Here is a 16,672-nt window from a genome sequence, read left to right on the forward strand (position 1 = left end):
CTTAATGGTAAAGTATAATGATAAAACAGAGTAGAAAAAATAGGACCCTTTAGCTAGATAATTTTATACCTGGATAGACAGAAGAAATAGAATTTCACACCATTAAATGATATGGAAAGTGACAGGAAAGGTTAAAATAAAGCAAGCAATGATTTGTTTTCTTGCCAAGGAAAGTACTGCTTTCAAAAAGAATCAGAGACCGATACCCAGGGAAGGGGGAGACGGGAAAGGCTGAAGGAGGATGAGTTTGTGGCTGGAGATTCAGCAGCAATAGCAGGTGTATAGAAAATAATTAGCAAAAGAGAATATTTTATAAAGTATGGGAATGAATCATTCAGATAAAAGAGGAAAAGAAAGGAGAATTGACAGGGAGGTGGGAAAGATTTAAGTCTTGTATCTACAACATCAACTGCAATACAGAATGGACTATCATAAAGAGCCCCCAATAACTATAGAAATTCAGTTTTCCAGTTATTTCTGTGGGATTCACCTGTTTCCTCCATATTTACAAGATAGAGGAGGAGTGCACCCCACACGCTGCCATTTCACCCGCATTCCAGCACTTGGGAGTAACACACAGAGCACAGAACACAGCGAGTTTACTTTTGATCGGTGTTTGTTTAACTGAGGACAGGTGCTTTTCATCCCTCCCACCTTTTATTAGACTGCTGACTTTTCTGAGGCTACTTTACCGCAACTAGAAGTTCTGTTTCTCACCCCAGGAAGAACAAATGCCGGGCATCCTTCCCCACGAGCTGTGCTTCCATTGAACTGCTTTGGCAATTGGAATTTTCTCTCTGGTTTCTGCACAGAGTCTACTCTGCTCATCATTTCTTTTCAAATGACGCTTCCTGTCTCCAGCACTATTTTCAGTTTCTCTTTTGCGCTGCAAGCCTTGATGTTTGTGAATAATACCTCTAATAATGCTTCTGGGGAGCCATGAGATTTCCATTAATTATCTCAGTGAGAACTGAAGAAATAAGAGCAAATATATTATCTGAACACCACCACTACCATAAAGGCCTCCCAACGCAGCAATTTCAAAAAGGTCATACAAAAAGCCTAACAAAACCAATTTTAGATGGAATTTATAAAAGAGATAGGATAGATGGAAAAGCAGAAAATACCTTCAGTTACTTATTTATATATAAAACCTTATTTTATTTTCTTAAGAGTATTTTAAGAGCCATTGCTTTTCAACCATTTTCATTATTTTCCACTATTTTAGAGTGTAAAATTTTGAAGAAAAACTATGGTCTTCTAAAGTTAATAGGCAATGATATTTTTCAGATACTTGAATGAATATTATTTTAATAAGCAGGGATATATATTACATGGATTTCCGACTGCAAAAGGGATTTTACAGCAATCAAGTGCTTTCTACCATCACGCATTGGCCAAGACATTTCACATTCCTTTGAAAGAAGAGAATGAGTTTAGTTTGAGAGCATAACACCTGATACCATACAAAGATACTAATATTCCTTTTATCTTTTCAGCATTTCATTATTTTTTTCTACTAATGTGATTCAGAAACAAAACAGATTTAGAAGAAAACCAAATGCACATCTCAAAGATTACTTTGATAATGCTAATATGCCCTTTAAAACTGAGTCCAGCTGGGAAATTGAAAGGGTGACAAGTGGAACCAACTTGTATTATGTTGGCATGAGCCCAGTCACTGGCATGGCCTAAATGACAGTTACAGCATCTGGAAAGTGGTTGATAAGGAAATCCTGTTACAGTGCAGTGCTAGATTATTTTTTCTTCTCCTTCTTACATTACGACTTGTATGATTTTCTTTTTGCAATTCCTTCATTTTCTGACAAAAAAAAAATATTATTCTAATTGTAATACTGTTTTGATTAAACAAATGCCTAAATTATAGCTTCCAGCACTTCTTTTTTGGTGAAAGGAAATTCTAATGAAAACTAATCTCATGACTTAAAGAATTTCACTGGGAATCCTTCCAGTCAGAAGTTTAAAATTTAGGCTAGTAGCTTACAAGGTACCTTCCAACTGAGCTAAAGAGAGAGCACAAGCTCTTTGGGATCATAGAAACATCTCGGTTGGAAGAGACCCTCAGGATCATCAAGTCCAACCACAACCTAACCTCACTCTAGCACTAAACCATGTCCCTAAGAACCTCGTCTAAACGCCTTTTAAACCCCTCCAGGGATGATGACTCCACGACTGCCCTGGGCAGCCTGTTCCAATGCCCGACAGCCCTTTCCATGAAGGATTATTTTCCTAATATCCAATCTAAACCTCCCCTGGCGCAACTTAAGGCCATTTCCTCTTATCCTATCACTTGCTAAATGGGAGAGAGTTACTACACAAAAATCTCACTCTTGCATGCAGAAATGTTCTGGAAGGACAATGTGGGGAAGTGATCAACCAAAGACTGTGAGGGTTAAGGCAAAGGACTAAATTCAGAGTATCTTGTCAAAGCATTATATTCAGCTTATCCACACCTCTGATTTTCAGTTGCATCTGTCACTACTTTTTCTTCCTCTCAAATACAAATCTTCTTGGTCTTTAATTAAGCTGTCCTGTGAGGTTACAGGTTTCCTGAACCTGGCATGGTTGTCACAACTTCATCAAGTGAGGTGGAGTGTTTAAAATAGTCCTTCTTGCTGCTGACATTTCTGTTCCCGATGAATAAACATGATCCCCATCACCTATGAGCTTCACAGGCTTGTTCTGATTCTGAATCATATTATACTGCCAATAAAGTGCTCAGGATAGATTACCTGAAAATTGTCTCACAGAATTCATAATTTCTACCTGTTCGACATGCTACCTAATGGCAACTGTAAAAATACGAGCCTGAAAGACAACCAAGAGAAAAAAAGCGGGTAACAACTTGTCAAAGAGCAAATATTGGCGTTTCTTTCATCATTAAGGGTGGCTGAATTAACAAGATGCAAAACCCACACATAAAACAATATAAGCTAAAAATATGGTTGACTTTTCTCAGAAGAGGAGGTCTGTGGTTGCACGCAGGTTCCTAAGGAATTTCTGGAACTGTTAGCCGATTTCAGTCAGATCCGTCAGATTAAATGCATAGCAACATAATTATCTTCTCATTAAAAAACTGATTAAAAAGCATATAAGCACATTGAGAATGTTAATGCGAAGACACCATGTTTTGCGTAAAAGGATGCAGAGTAAGTTTGCAAAAAAGGTTGAAGCACATCGGAGTCAGAAGGATCTTAAGCCAAAGCTTTCACAGTTCCTTAATGTTCAGGCTTCAAAAACACCCTCATCATCTCACTATCTACTCGCATTTTCCTATATTCTGGAAAAACGGTGCTCCTGCTCCTTAGCAGCCTCCTTCAAATGTTCCTTGCAGTGGCTCCGTATTCACAGGAAAGGTCAGACCTCTGAGGACCTTAAGGAGCTCCAAAACACTGAGGAAAAGTCAAAGCAAAATTCCAAAGATGCTTTAAAACAAAATAGATAAATGAAATATTGAAACTCCTGTTCTGCAGAAAACCTCAGAATTTCAATACTGCAAGATATGTTAGTTTTCCCTTCTATTCTTTGTCATATTGAATTCATGTTTTAGGAAGCTGGGGGTAAAAATGGGGTTATGTTGTTAGCTAGATCCCATTCATTGGAGGACACCGCTATTTCCGAACAAGCAAACAAAAACCTGTCAAAGTCAATAGGAAGAATCTGAGGAATTTCAAATCGACTCTGGTTCAGTATTTTGATTCACTGGTATTTGCCTGAGCACCTGCTACAATAAGATGCATTTTCCATTTAAACTGGGTGATATTTCACCCAACTTCCAATCCGTTTGTGCCTATAACTCCCGACAGGTGTAAATTAGGGTAAAATATTACTCAGAGGCTAAACCAGGCTGCATGGCTGGCTCTAACTAATTTCCTAGTATGGTTTTATGCAAATGTGCATCCTAAAGTATTGATTTAGTTAAACATTTGTACAGCCAACATTAGTCCTGGCACCCTACAATCATTAATTTAATATTCATTTCATATTCTCATGAAGCAGAGGTTATTTGAAGTAACTACAGAGATTAAATGACTGATGGAAATTCAGCAATTCTGTGAAAATGCCAAGAACAGAACCCAGACCTTGTGAATAACTCCACAAAGCCATTCCTCCAGGCACAGTGCACTGCAGCTGTATGTTTCAGACACAGAAATTAAATATTCTCATCTCTTGTCCAATAAAATCTATTTGATTTTTCTTCAGAATTAAAACTATTATTTTGTCCTAATACCAGATAAATTTTCATCGTTAAATTCAATATTTTATTTCAAGTGTGGGGTTTAAAACAAATAGAATTCTCATTCAGAACACTACAATATACCTCACATTAGTTGAATTTATGGCATATATACGTCGATTATCACCACTACCAGCTGCACCAGATCCCTGATATTTCTCATCCATCTTCTCACCATCCCCTGTTGCCATGAAATGACCCGACTATAAGAGACTCTGAGATGTGCGATCTGTGGTTACACCACGGCTTTTGATTTAAGGACCACAGGTCCACAGTCCACAAATAACAAGCTGTCTGTCCTAATGCAATAAATGTGGAGTATGAAGCTGCTAAATTCAGATGCCACATATTCAAGGGGACAGATGTTTGGAGAACTGCGCTGATCAGCACACATCTGGATAACAATATCGGCGTCTTTTGTAGCTGAATCGAAACCAGCGTGGTCGTGCTGTTATATAGGAAGATTTCTGCTATGTTTTTAATCTCTGCTCAGATTTCATTCACCTTTTCACTTAGGAACAACAACAACAAAAGCCTCCTACTACTATGCAGATCTGTGAAAAAAATGTTAAATTATAATGGCTGATTTTTGCTTTCCCTGAAAGAAATCATTTAATTATTCAAAAAGCTCTGATTAATTACCTCATACAAGTCAGGTCTCATATCAGAACAATTATAATTTCTTGGTCTGTGAAATAATTTGTTAGTTTTCAAATCTATGTCTTCTCTTGAATGTAATCTTTCAGCAGTTTAAGCTTTCTTATATATAATTATTTAAATCACCTCAATATATTCTTCCTGTACATGAACACTCCATAGCTGCAGAAGTTACATTTGCTTTAGTTTTCAATCTGAATGAAGACAAGCCAACTGATTGTGAGCTTTCCCTCCCTGTTAATTTACCAAAAAGAGAGCAAGCAAACACACAAAGCTGGCAATGAATATGAAGCTTCTTCCCCCTTAAGCCCGATTAAAGGAAGTCGTTCTGAAGTTAATGTCAATGGAAATATCATGGAAACATGACTGCTTGTGATATTTCCAATGGAAATACCAAACAAAGAACTATCCAAATACTACTTCTCCTGTAAATATCATAAGGATATTTGCTGCTCAGCTCAAAGGCAGGAGAATAAAATGGAAAAGAAGAAGGACAGAGCAGAAAAAGGAAAGCAGAGTAGGAAAGGCTGTGGAGCAGACTGTGGCTGAGAGATCTTAGAGGATACAAATGTACAGAAGCAGGAAAAGTCCTCAGGAACTCAAACTGAACTTCAAAGGATGGGTAAGATTGAAAACTACACAAGAAATGAGTGAAAAGGAGGCAAGTAGAGAAGACTGAACTATTAGAGTAACAGCTGGAAAATCATCCTTCCCAAAGAGAAAGCGTTGCGGCTTCTGGGATGGAAACAGCAGAAGCAGTGGGTGAAAGTAAAATATCAGAGTGTATCAGTTTGGAAAATGTAACTGTCACCTCAAAAATTGCTCATATTAAAATGTAATTTGAATTAACAGAAATGTGGATTGTTAACATGCATTAATGAGGACAAATGATAATGTGGGTATGCTCATTTCAACATTTCAACACAGTATCCTACTGCTTAAAACAAAGACTTCAAACCCATGGTTCTTTTCCTGCTTTTAATAACTAACTTCCTTCAGCAGATGACTTGAGAGGTAATCTTTAATTACAGACCCTCAGCACAGGAGGTTTAATCCATTTCTGGTGCCAGCCAAAACTATCGCTAACATCAACAAGTTGTGCATACCTGAACCAAGGGTACAGTCCATCTCCAAAATGGGAAGAAGCAAAGCGACCCAACAGTGAGTACCAAAATACTATGGATCTTATTTATCCAGCTTTTTCTTATTTGACTTCATATCCACAGTTCCAAAGAGCAGGATGATTCTAAATTAGCAGATGATAGCAAAAGTGGGCAAACCAACTACTTCATGGCTCACTTCAATATCTAGTAGCACATTTAAAATGTTTAGCTTTCAGTTTAATGCCCAGTTTGTCTCTAGGATAAATATTTAGCAAACTTAAAGTGATTTGAATAATTCCCTATTTTTTGCTATTATATTCATTCATCTAGAAACAGCAATAACAGTATGAAACTCTGATTTGAAACCTGAGTTTATGGCCACATCTGAAGAGCAGCGCTTGTAATATTTGAGCTTTCAGAACGATATTACATTTGATTTTAAGTCTATTTCTGGAGCCATTTCCAAAATCCAGAATTAATGGAGGATTAAATTTCTACAGATATACATTGCAAAACCTTAGCAAAGATATCCCAAAGTCCTGTATCAGTTTCAAAGCAACAGACATGTCCAGAGGTAGGTAGGCAAGCCTGTAAGAAACCTTCAGCCACATTGCTTAACACTTTCTTGTTTGATTCATAATGAGGGTTCCTGAAAAATAACACCCCCCTTCAATCCTCATAATTTATTAAGAACCATGTTATTAAGAGAACATTATGCTAAGACACGAAGGGAGTGCTATTTGTTGGTTCCCTTCATGATCTGCACTTCCTCCTAAGCTTTAGGAGCTGAAGGACCAAGATCTTACATGATCTCTGCTTCCCAAAAAATACTAGAAAATGAGACTTAATAACAGCCAGACACACCATACACCTTTACTGTTTATTCATGGTTACTCTTGTGGTTTTGTTGGGTTTTTTGTTTGGTTGGTTTGGTTTTTGTGTGTGGGGTTTTTTGCCTTTCCTCACACGGGAGATGCTCCACTCCCTTCAGCATCTTTGTTGCCCTGCACTGGACTCTCTCCAGCAGTTCCCTGTCCTTCTGGAACTGAGGGGCCACAACTGGACACAATATTCCAGATGTGGTCTCACCAGGGCAGAGTAGAGGGGTAGGAGAACCTCTCTGACCTACTAACCACCCCCCTTCTAATCCACCCCAGGTACCATTGGCCTTCCTGGCCACAAGGGCCCAGTGCTGGCTCATGGTCACCCTGCTGTCCCCAGGACCCCCTGGTCCCTTTCCCCTACACTGCTCTCTAATAGGTCATTCCCCAACTTATACTGGAACCTGGGGTTGTTCCTACCCAGATGTGAGACTCTACACTCGCCCTTATTATATTTCATTAATTTTTTTCCCTGCCCAACTCTCCAAGCAAGAAGCAGCTTTTTAAAGCCTCTCCAAAGCAATATACATTTACACAGACACTCCCTTTACCCATATACATGTATGATCCTGAAATATGTCACCAATTCAAACCACTATATAAGTTTGATTATTTTCATGCATACATATTTTTTTAGTATATATATATAATTAATTTTCTTGACAGTGTTTTCTTATCAATGTAAATATATTGCACCACTTACTTTGATACATTCTCCCAGTAAAGAAGCCAGAACATATTAATGAGAGATCGTACAGCTCAAACGCTTGTTGATTTTCTCAGTCCATCCTACATGGGACAAAATTAGCAATGGGCATCTTTAGATGCATATTTAAAAGCTGCAGTTTTTGGCTCCTGTACACAATCAAGAAAAAATATGAAGCAGCATGGTTATTGTTTCATTTCTTCTGACATTAATTCTGCCAGATAAGTAATTCTGTATTTTTCCTCTAAAATTATAAGTGTTTAAGAAGCCTAGAAAAACTTTTTGCTACATTAAAGAACAAACAAACCAACAAACAATCCAGAGTGAGAAGAAATCCGATTCATGAGCAAAAATCATTATTTTTTACAGCAGTTAAATGCAAATCTGGATACTTCACCACTTTTGTAGCATGGATTAATAGCGCATAATTGTGCACAAACTGTATGGGAAGGCTTTAGTCATTTCAAAATCCTGCAGATCACTGAACGTACACTAAAATGTTATGGAGAAACCATCCCAAATACTATTGAAAAGGAAGGTTTAGACAGTACAATGAACACCCAGTTACTGTTGTAAACTATTATGAACTACTGTAAACAACCAAACATATATAATAGCTCAGATTTAACTGAGAAATACTTATTCCTATTAGAATTCCTCCTGGATGCTTCACACACCCCCAAAAATCCTGCGACCAAGACCAGAAATTTTAGAAGATCATGAAAAAAAGGAAGTGGAAGAAGAAAGCAGACCAAGGAACGTACCAAGAGATTTCCATAACCACTAGAATAGAGAAGAGCGACGTCTTCAGACTGGCAGTTGCAGGACCCATCAGAGAATTCTGCCTCCAAGCTGCTAACATAGGTATCAAGCTAAAAAAGGTGTAATACTCTTCTTTCTTGCTTCTTGACAAAATTAAATCCAAAGTTAATGCAATGTACAATATCAATAAGCATCACCAATTAAATCTAGTTACAAAACAAATATACAATACAAATTAAATATAAATTAAATCAAATCTGATCCTCATTTCCAACCTTACAGTCTTCAAACCAGTGGATAAGACCTTCTTGCCCTTTAAATGAATTCAAGTACATAATATCCTGAAAAGGATTTCATTTATCATAGTGAGATGAAAATAAATTTACTTAAATATTAACCCTTGGTGTTTTTTTCTGTATAGCTGTCTGCACCAACTTGAGAACATAAACCAGTTAGAAAACAGCTCAGAGATACACAATAATCTTTAGGATTCATACAGCATAAGTGTTTTATTGATCCTCATGTTACGAGATACCGTTTAAGATAGAAGTCATTCCATTTTCAAGTACATACTTGACTAGTTCAATAACTGTTGCTATACTTTCATGATCAGATTCCATACATTAAAGCAGTAGTTGCTCTTCCATATACCTTGGGGACAGATTCATAACCCACTGATTGAACTGCCCATTTCATTGATTCAGCCAAATTTTCTAATAAAAAAGATGCCTATTGTCCTGATTGAACTGTGGGCTCCAATAATATAATTGCCTTGGTTTGGCATATCTTATCAATGTCTCTCTACAGCTCAAACCATGATAACGCAGCACCCAGTTAGCGTTTTCTAGTGCACGTTCAGCTGCTGTTTTCTCAATGAGGAGAGATTTAACGATGTGCTCTAAGAGAGCCCAGGCAAACATTGGAGATTTTTCAGTTCAGCATAAGCAGCTTCGCACATAAATCCTTCCAAGCGCGGCTCTGGCAGCCAGTTCAGGGTTCGCATCCAGTACAAGGTCCTGGGCTCTTCTCATGACTGCTCGTAGGGCTCAGCAAAAACTGGATTCCTTGTCTCAACTGTATTCCACCAAGGTTTTTCTCATGTTATACCCACAGCTGGACACATCTGCCAGCACAGTTCAGCTGTGCCTACTATAGGAATCAACGCGAATGGGTGGAATCACATTTTCCCACCTTCATCAACACTGTCAAATATACTGAGGACCTGACTAGTTAACAGAACAGGTAGTTGAGCTGACAGCACATATAATAACTCAACCAGGTATCAGCTGTTTTGCAAGAATAAACAGCTTGACCAGAACAGCAACAAAGACAGAACTTGATATGTAAGTCTTAAAATGCATACTCAATTTAAAAAAATAACAAATACATAGCACGATAAGAAAGATCTTAACACAGCCGTTGAACTCTGCAAACAAACTCCCTTAGTTATGAATTATGTAATTAATCATGACTTTAAATGAAAACCAGCTTCAAGATAAGCTTAATTACTCTATCCTCAGGCTTGCATGGCAAATGGGAATGGTCTGGTTGACAATATCTTTAAAGAACTATGATTTATTTTAAAGCATTGATAATAACCACATGGGCATAACATTTCTAAGAAAAAGAAGCTTCTACCTGAAAATAATTCAGCTACAAAAATGAGAGAGCTTTACATCTCCATCATGCAAAAGTTACTACATGATGTGGTCACACATATTGCACCTCGAACCAGAACACACCTGCCTTCATTGCTGATAAAGCACAGAAAGGAAGCAAACAACGCACACTCAAGAGAAGACACGGTTGATCACAGTGGAGATGCCAGTCCACGATAATAATGGAATTCTGAATCTGAAGCTTTCCTTAAGCAGTTCCATTTCCTGGAGCAATAGGGGTGCTCAGTGAAAGGTGAGATGATTGTAAAATTGGTTTTCAGTCAGGCTCCAAATACCTAGAATTCAAAAGTGTGAGACCTATAGTAAAAGCCTACAATTTTCTGGTAATATCTTCAAATTCCAGCAGAGCTGTTTCTCCACACTGTCTTGCAGTGCAAATATGAAAATGAGTTTGCACTAGAACACACTAATCAAGAGATGAGGACAATGGTCCTTTACAAACGGAGATAATAGGAATTTGGGTGGCTCTTTGTTAAGGTGAAAATGATCCTCTAGGAAACCATGTAAAAGAAGAAAAAACACCTTACTTTTTGACTCTATCACACCACACTGGTGGTGCTTCCCACTGGTTACCCAGTGACACATTGAGACAGAGACATCACTCAAGCCTGGTAGAACCTAATTCTCCATTCAGCCCAACGTGACCTTCAGAAGAAAAAGGGAACATCTCAAATTCCTGCATTTGTTGAAATGGGAGTTTTTCCTTTTAGTCCATGCCTGTCAAACACCAATAAAACCTTACCAAGCAGCACTACAGTCTAACTGAAATACTAAAACGTAATACAAGACTAGCTTTTGACTAGATGAATTGGTTTAGAGCCAAGTCATAAACCCCAGGTGAACAAGGAGCCCAAGCCTGTAATATATCTGTCTGGCTTTAAACATTGTATAAAACAAGCCAGAAGTGCCTTAAGGCTTTGGCTTCATGACCCTTTCCAGAACTTCTAAAAGTTCACTCTCTTTTGTAAGTTGTATTATTTTGGGTAACTCTGAATTAACCACAGGTGACAACTAGAATTAGGAGACTGACCAAGCAGAGATGGAGAACTACATCCTATTTTCATTCCATCCATGATGCTCCCTTATTAACATTGCAAATGTGCCAAGACTTTTAGACAACACAAGAACACTGAAAGCAAAAATTCACAAAAAGAGATCTTGGAGATGTTCTGGTCACTTAATCTCATTGAAGGGTCATGTTCACTCCCACATTATTTTCATGTTATGTCCATAGAGGCCCAGGTAAGAAGACAAGACAGAAACAAGAGAGGAATCCCACATAAAAATAAATGAATTTTCCTCATATTTTTTTTATCCATAGCTCTACAAAGTCTAAAGGTCTAAACAATTATCACACAAGATGAAAAAAAAACAAAACACAGACAATGAGAAAAGGTAAAACGTACATACAAAACACCATTACTAAGAATTACATAGGGCTGTTGCAAAGTCACTCAAGAGTAAGTTACAGATATATACGCTCTAGAATTAAATCTGCTCTTAGTCCTGTTTTTCTGAGAGAGGAAAACAGTGATGAACACATGGAGTGTTTTTTAAAAACAAATGTTTTTTTTAAATTCAGTGTCCCAAAATCTAAATGAGATGAGGAAAGAAAGTCAGTACCAAGTCAAAACATTTGACTGGTGCCGAGCCCACCCTGTATTACTTACTGCTGTACTATGTAGCCAAGGAATTTCTTGTGTCAAGGTAGGAAGCGGGTTAAACTACCAGAAGTTTGAATGTGCCACGAAGCATATCTGGTTTATGTGAGGATTTCAAGTCCTGGTCTCACTTTGTAATCCCTGAAATAACCACGGTCTCTGGTTTCATTGGCTCCTCCTCGCGACGTTGGTTTCATGGCCTTCTGAAGCAGGAACGGTACTTTCTGGTTTTTACAGCACATTGCAGAAAAATGAAATAAAGAAGTAGAAAGAACAAACTGTTCTGGATAATCTGCCCCACCACATATTCCCCTAGTGCATTCAGCATGGAGACAAGAAGAAAATAAAAGAACAACCACTTTATTATATTTTGGAGTAAGAACGAGAATTCTGTTTGCGCCTGTCTGTGGTGTTCCCAGGATCACATAGAGAGCAGCTATCAGCTCACAGTGCTTGTGAATTTGAGGTTGCCTTTCCTCTCTCAGAAAAATAAATGTACATGCAGAAGCAGTAAGTGCATCACTTAAAGGCTCAGATAAGAGAGCATGGATTAGAGTGCAAAGAGAACCCGTCTCCCCTTCACAGCGTTCAGACCCTTGAGCTTGAACTCAGCTCATTTTTCTAAACATACAAATAGAAACCACGTTAACTGTGACTTAGGTCATTGTGATCACAACAGTGAACACAATATATGTTTTTCTCCTTGAATGGCTAACAACTATTGTACCAAAATACATGCATACATATAACCTACTGCAAATTCAAGTGCACTATCTCATCAAGAGAAATGTAAAAATCAAGAGCTCTCCATAACAAGTATATAGACACGATTTGAAATTTCCTCTGCCTTAAGACATGCCCTTAGCATCTTCTACACAAGCTCATGCTTACTCACCCCCACACACGCTATTGTCTTCAGACAACAGCCAAATATATTAAGTGAACACTTACAGGTTTCCAGAATCGGTGCCTACAAGGGAGACTACACAAAGGTCTCATATTTTCTGCTGAGCAGCTCAAAATACATTGAAGGTGCCAAGAAAACAATAAAAACAAGTGATCGCTAAAAGACAGTTTGGCTAATAAGGCCTCCCGGAAACAGTATAGGGCCCTAATGATATATACCACCAAAGTGCATTCTCCTTGAGGAGCTGTAAACATTTGAGAGCTATTTCCATTTTAAAATTAAAAGCAAAAGAAGTCAATGAAACAGAGGGCAGACAGCCAAGCTGGCAGGAAACTCCCACTTCTTTAAAACAAACAAACAAACAAACAAACAAACAAACAAACAAACAACAAAAAACTCACACCAAACTATTCAGATTTCCAGCTACAATATATTTGAAATTGACAAAAGCTCCAAAAATCAACCTAACACATCATTTTTCTTCAGGCAACTTAAGCACAAAAGCAACTTGACTTTCCTTTTTAATTGATGATCTAGGAATATTAAACCAACCAAACCATTTTTCACGAACATTTTGCTCCCTGGAAGCCCCTCAGGTGAAATTGAGTCAGCTGGGATCTCACCTTCATCGTATCACATTTGCTCTCTGATCCAGCCAGTGGCCCCTTGCCCTTCTACTCATTCAAAAAGTGCTTTAACCTACCCCAGGCAAACTCTACATGAATTCAGAAACTGCTAAACTCAAAGGTTCCCTTTTCTAGAATTTGCCACTAACTACACGGGAAATGTTTGGGGTTTGTTTTGTTTTGTTGTGCTTTGTTTTTTAAATGCTTATTTTTCTAAGACAGCTGGGAGATAGAAAATATAGATGGGGCTTACATTCCTGTATTCCCAAAGTTCGGGAGTTTGTGTATTGAGAACCTTGATTCAATTTCATCTTGAAATTGATGGTGGTTTCTTTTTGTGTTAAAAAAACCCCAAAATCTCCTATTCCAATACTTCAGTGTTGGTGATGACCAAGTAATACTTTAATTAATTTAATGTTAAAAAGCCCTTCTATATGATACAGGTTGCAGAACTGACAAGCTGTATGCTATATCGTTAGCAAGCTGCACCTTCACGTACTTATTGCCTGAAGAATAAACTAAAAAGCTGAGGTATCTCTTCATATATCAGTAATCCCTTCACCAGTACAAGTCAGGCCCCGTCTTGCATACTGATGAATTTATGTAAATGAATTTATAGATAAAAAGGAAAAATACCTATTCTGATTCACATCACACTCAGCACAGAAGCAGCAGGAGTGACTGAAGCCCAAATGCCTCTTCTGGTTTTTTTTTAATCAAAGCACACAAAAAAAAGAAATTCAGGAAAAAGCTGCTCAGGTGTCCTGAAGCAGCAGAAGAAGCAGCAGAAGAAGCAGCAGAAGAAGCAGCAGAAGAAGCAGCAGAAGAAGCAGCAGAAGAAGCAGCAGAAGAAGCAGCAGAAGAAGCAGCAGAAGAAGCAGCAGAAGAAGCAGCAGAAGAAGCAGCAGAAGAAGCAGCAGAAGAAGCAGCAGAAGAAGCAGCAGAAGAAGCAGCAGAAGAAGCAGCAGAAGAAGCAGCAGAAGAAGCAGCAGAAGAAGCAGCAGAAGAAGCAGCAGAAGAAGCAGCAGAAGAAGCAGCAGAAGAAGCAGCAGAAGAAGCAGCAGAAGAAGCAGCAGAAGAAGCAGCAGAAGAAGCAGCAGAAGAAGCAGCAGAAGAAGCAGCAGAAGAAGCAGCAGAAGAAGCAGCAGAAGAAGCAGCAGAAGAAGCAGCAGAAGAAGCAGCAGAAGAAGCAGCAGAAGAAGCAGCAGAAGAAGCAGCAGAAGAAGAAACCATAATATTTAGTATTTGCTTTAGTTTTAGTTCCTGCTTATTTAAAATCAATATGACACTAAGAAGCTGCTCTGATGATGATCACAGACATTTGGTGCTTAATACCTGCCGTAAGCATAAGACAATAATAAAATAACTACTTGAGTTGTCTTTTAAGAGGACAGTGCTTCAGCAATGCCAACTGAGGATAAGAACCTTCCCCATCCCCCCTGAAATTTTGCGATGGAAAGGATGATGTTGAAGCAGCCGAGGTCACTCCTGTGGGGAAGGAATCACGGCCACGCTGCTCCCAATGTGATTCCTCACTGCTGGGTACTGCGCGGAGCTCCATAAATATCAGATCAGCTACTGGCACCTCAATTATAGGCTAAAGATGCTGCCCCTTCCTCTGCCCTTCCCTCTTAGTCTTTGCAGAGGTAGGTAAAGTGAAAGAATTCAAACCTAAATTAGGTGGAAGAAAAATACAGGTCCCCAAAATGCATCTTTCATACGTCCATTTCAAGTAATACATTTTAGTAAATAATTCAGCAAGTATTACTGAACACATAAATATTATTTTTTTTGAAGTGGCAACTCAGTGAAATAAATCACTAGTAGCAGGGAAGCAGTTTCATATTTTTCTGCTGATGAGAGCTGTGCCAAAGCACAGATGGTGTTATAAACTTTTCAGATAGAGAGCACAGGTTATTTTTACCATTTTGCACCTGCATATTTCCCTCCTAAAAAATCCTGCAGAAGTGCAACAAAACACAGCTCGTTCCTCATGCAAAAACCCCACTCCTTGGATTACTCTCCCTCTCCATCCACTCTCCCCATTATTTCTGCAAATAGAGGGAGATGGAACTGAGCTACGAAAAATCAAGCACACAAAATTTACTTGCTGATATCGACAGGTCCCAGGTGATGGACAGTATGTGCTTGATTTCATTTCTAATTCCTTGTGTACACATAAACTTGCTCTAGCAAATTTCAGTGAGTATATACCAGTGCAAACTCCTGCGAGGACATCCTCAATTTTAGTCTAATTTAATGGATTATTACATTTTAAGCTAACAGTGTTGCTAGCTGATTTACACTAACCTGATAGAAACTTAGTTTATGCTGAAATAAGAGTGGCTGCACAGCCTATTAGACTAGTTTAACGAAATAGATTTTAAATTACACCTTAATTTAAAGAAGTACAGTAATGCATATAAACAAGCCCTAAGTGATGCTTTGAATGCAAAGGGAAAAAGAATTAATATAAAAAGTTAGACATTGCTAGATTGTACATCTCAGCTTCTCAAAGCCCAGCTCTGAAGAGCTCAACATCAAATCTGACCTGGTAGTTAGTCAAGAAGAATAAACATAACATAAGTAATTAATCATCATTTCTGTGTGGATTGTCTATAAATTCAGAGATTCAATCTTTCTCCAAAACTCAATAAAAAGGGGGAGGGTGCATACGTGAGACTACATATATTTGCTCCAGAGTGATATGGGGAAGTTGTCAAATTTATCAGTGTGGGCTTGATTTTAATGCTCAAGAGGTTTAACCTGAGATACCATCAATTTTGTACTGGAAAGCAAAGAACAGAAGCAAGAGAGTCTTGAGTAATGTGTTTGCTCTCCAGTTAAAGTTATGAAACCCTGTCTTCTATTAATGGTTTCTTCTTTGGACAAAAAAAAGTGCATAATTGCAAAAGCAGGGTTGATAGTTACGCATATAAAGAAAACACAATATTTACTACTTTGGCTCAGTTTACGTAACTTATGCTGTGTTACAAACCAGAGAAGTTGGTTATTAGCCATTTCGGGCATTTTTATGTCCCCTAAGATTTAGTTCATCATGCTGAAATAGAGTGCAAACAAAATATAATAAAGAGAAAATGATTATATAAAACATGGTGGTGTACTGGGGAGAAGTAAGGCAAGCCTTATCTTTCTTCTGCAATGCATACTCCATTTTCTTCTCAGAATGGGTTCATATATAATTTTAAGAGTTTGGAAATAAAGCTTTCCATTTTACTATCTGTTTAATGTCAGCTGCCTTGTGACAGTCTAATACTGCCACACAAGATACTCCTCCTGCCTTCCTATGTTAGTCAGAGGTGGTGATCACAGATCTTAAGCTTGACCTCAAATTCTGAGAGAGAACTCTTTCCTTATACCCTTGGACTCTAAATGAATACAATTTTTTAAACAACAATAAAAAAAGAATCC

The 16,672-nt window shown here is 38.1% G+C and overlaps 1 long non-coding RNA gene across 1 annotated transcript in view; it reads right to left on the reverse strand.

Moving 5' to 3' along the window:
- LOC110355228 (uncharacterized) overlaps positions 1–16,672 on the reverse strand; it is a 78,867-nt gene that overhangs the window by 43,575 nt on the left and 18,620 nt on the right. The window contains exons 4-5 of the long non-coding RNA XR_010474609.1: positions 8,370–10,321; positions 7,603–7,754 (exon numbers count right to left, since the gene is read on the reverse strand). This is a non-coding gene — a long non-coding RNA (uncharacterized LOC110355228). The remainder of the gene's footprint in view (positions 1–7,602; positions 7,755–8,369; positions 10,322–16,672) is intronic.

This window comes from Columba livia, chromosome 9, assembly GCF_036013475.1.
Source record: "Columba livia isolate bColLiv1 breed racing homer chromosome 9, bColLiv1.pat.W.v2, whole genome shotgun sequence".
Taxonomy (NCBI): domain Eukaryota; kingdom Metazoa; phylum Chordata; class Aves; order Columbiformes; family Columbidae; genus Columba; species Columba livia.